At 52.0% G+C, this 3,374-nt stretch overlaps 1 long non-coding RNA gene across 1 annotated transcript; it reads left to right on the top strand.

The window, feature by feature from the left end:
- The first annotated feature begins 19 nt into the window (after positions 1-19).
- LOC107199360 lies at positions 20-3,362 on the top strand. Its single transcript, XR_004495727.1, has 3 exons — positions 20-105; positions 2,495-2,602; positions 3,261-3,362. It is a non-coding gene; the product is annotated as an uncharacterized LOC107199360 (long non-coding RNA).
- The last annotated feature ends 12 nt before the right edge of the window (positions 3,363-3,374 follow it).

Raw genomic sequence — 3,374 nt, forward strand, 5'->3', positions numbered from 1 at the left:
GTCACCGCAATTTGTGCCCCCCCGGGGCAGTTATGGGGGGAAATTTCCGTTCCGTGCTGCAGGCGCTGAGCGTGGTGCAATGGATGCTGACCTTCCTCTTCCTCGGTAATTAGCGCCCGCTAATTAGGGCTGGGGGGGTAATTAACCCCTGGGAGAGTTAATTAACCATTTGGAGAGGGGGTTCAAGTCCCTGGAGGGGTAATTAATGGGGGTATTAATGACAAGAAGGGTTAATTAATTACTGGCAGGGGAGTGTTGATGGGGTTAAAGGTGGAGGAGGTAATTAACGGGGGTAATTAGCAAGGGTTAATTAAGGCTGGGGGGAATAATTAACCCCTGGGAGAGTTAATTAACCCTTTGGAGAGGGGGTTTAAGCCCCTGGAAGGGTAATTAATGGGGGTATTAATGACTAGAAGGGTTAATTAATTAGGGAGAGCGCGGTATTGATGGGGTTAAGTACAGAAGAAGTAATTAACGGGGGTAATTAGCAAGGGTTAATTAAGGCTGGGGGGAATAATTAACCCATGGGAGAGTTAACTAACCCTTTGGAGAGGGGGCTCAAGCCCCTGGAAGGGTAATTAATGGGGGTATTAATGACTAGAAGGATTAATTAATTAGGGAGAGGGCGGTATTGATGGGGTTACAGGTGGAGGGGGCAATTAACGGGGGGTAATTAGGAAGGGTTAATTAAAGCTGGGGGGGTAATTAACCTTTGGATGAGATAATTAACCCTTTGGAGAGGGGGTTCAAGCCTTGAAGAGGTAATTTAATGGGGGAATTAATGACTGGGGGGGTTAATTAATGAGGAGGGGAGAGTGGCTTGGTGGGGTTAAAGGCAGAGGAGGCAATTAACAGAGGGTAATCAAGCCTGGGGGTAATTAGCTAGGGTTAATTAAGGCTAGGGGCTTAATTAAGCTTTGAGGAAGGGGTTAAGATGTGGGGGAGGTCAATTAATCCGGGGTGGGCAATTAATAGTAGGGTAATTAGTGCCTGGGGGGTAATTAGGGGGGAGGGAGGAGAGTTACGAGGGGTGGGGCAATTAACCAGAGGGGTCTAATTAACCCCGGGGACTTAATTAAACCGAGGGCAGTAATTAGTAGGGAGGGGAGAATTAACCCCGAGGGCGGGGCAATTAACGCGGGTTTAATTAAACCGCAGCGTGGCAATTAATGGAGGGGGGGGAGTTAACCCCAGGGGGGTAATTAGGCGTAATTATCGGGGGATTAATTAACACCAGGGGGTTAATTAAAGGGGGGTTAAGTAGCACCGAGGGAGGCAATTAACTGGGTGGGAATAGAATAATTAACCCCGGGGGGGTAATTAAGGGAGGGGCAGTAATTAACCACGGGGAGGGGAATAATTAACGGGGCTGAGGAACAATTAATGGGGAATTAATTAACCTCAGGAAGAAGATAATTATTCCCGGGGACAATTAATTAACTCGAGGGGGGCTAATTAATGGGGGGGAAATGAACCCATTAAGGGGACAATTAACGAGGGGAGAGCAATTAACGGGGAGGTGAGAATAATTAATTAGTGGATAATTGATTAACTCGAGTGGGCTAATTAATGGCGGGGGAGAAAACGACTCCCCTAGGAGGGTGCAATTAACGGGACAGCAATTAACGGGGAGTTAATTAACGGCCGGGGGAATTAACGGGGAGTTAATTAACGGGGCGACAATTAACGGGGAGTTAATTAACAGGGGGTTATTTATCGGGGAGGCTAATTAACGGGGAGATAATTATCGGGGGTTAATTAACGGGGAGGGAAATAATGAGGAGGGAATTAATGGGGCGGCAATTACTGGGGTGTTAATTACCGGGGAGTTAATTAACGGCGGGGGGAATTAACGAGGAGGGAATTAACGGGGAGTTAATTAAAGAGGGGGTTAATTAACGGGGAGGGAAATAATGAGGAGGGAATTAACGGGGAGAGAATTATCGGGGAGGAAATTAACGGGGCGGCAATTAACGGCGGGGGGAATTCCCGGGGCGTTAATTACCGGGGAGTTAATTATCGGGGAGCTAATTATTGGGGAGCTAATTAACGGGGAGTTAATTACCAGGGAGTTAATTACCGGGGGGTTAATTATCGGGGATTTAATTACCGGGGAGTTAATTATCGGGGGGTCAATTCCTGGGGAGTTAATTACCGGGGGGTTAATTCCCGGGGAGTTAATTAACGGGGGGTTAATTCCTGGGGAGTTAATTACCGGGGGGGTTAATTCCCGGGGAGCTAATTACCGGGGGGTTAATTCCCGGGGAGTTAATTAACGGGGGGTTAATTCCCGGGGAGTTAATTACCGGGGGGGTTAATTCCTGGGGAGCTAATTAACGGCGGGTTAATTCCCGGGGAGCTAATTAACGGGGAGCTAATTACCGGTGAGTTAATTCTGGGCGGTGTGAGCTGCAGGCTGAGGCTGTGGGGCGGGGTGGGGGGGGTTCATTAGGGTAATTAAGGTAATTAAGGCGCTAATTAGGGCGTTAATTAGGGCCGGTGTCGCTGCTGGTGCTGCTGGCGCTGCTGAGGACGCGGCTCTGGATCCTCCCGGTCACCTACGGGGGGTGGTGGCTCTGGGACTGGAACGGGCCCGACACAGGTGGGGACACTGGGGACACTGGGGACATTGGGGACACTGGGGACATTGGGGACATTGGGGACATGGGGACATCACTGGGGACATCACTGGGGACACGGGGACAGCACTGGGGACATTGGGGACACTGGGGACATTGGGGGGATTGGGGACATTGGGGGGATTGGGGACACTGGGACAGCACTGGGGACATCACTGGGGACACAGGGACAGCATTGGGGACGTAGGGGACACTGGGGACATTGGGGACATTGGGGACATTGGGGACATTGGGGACACTGGGGACATTGGGGACATTGGGGACATTACTGGGGACACGGGGACAGCACTGGGGACAGTGGGGACATCACTGGGGACAGCATTGGGGACATTGGGGACATCAGTGGGTGACACCAGTGGGGGGACAGAGGGGACAGTGAGGGGACATTGGGGGAGTTGGGGACATTGGGAGGACACAGGGGAGGGACAGGAGACACCTTGGGGACACTTTGGGGGTGACATTGGGGACACTGGGGAGGTTGGGGACACCATGGGGACATTGGGGACAGCAGGGATGGGGGGGATTTTGGGGACATTGAGGGGTTTGGGGACATTCGGGGGTTGGGGACAGTGTCCCAGGGGTGTCCCCAAATGTCCCCGAATGTCCCCTCGCTGTCCCCAGGGCCGCGGCACTGGGATTGGCTCCGGAGCTGGCGCGTCTGGGACCATTTCTGTGACTATTTCCCCATCCGGGTACCGGGAACTGTCCCCAGATGTCCCCAGATGTCCCCAAATG

This window comes from Parus major, unplaced genomic scaffold, assembly GCF_001522545.3.
Source record: "Parus major isolate Abel unplaced genomic scaffold, Parus_major1.1 Scaffold611, whole genome shotgun sequence".
NCBI classification, from domain to species: Eukaryota; Metazoa; Chordata; class Aves; order Passeriformes; family Paridae; genus Parus; species Parus major.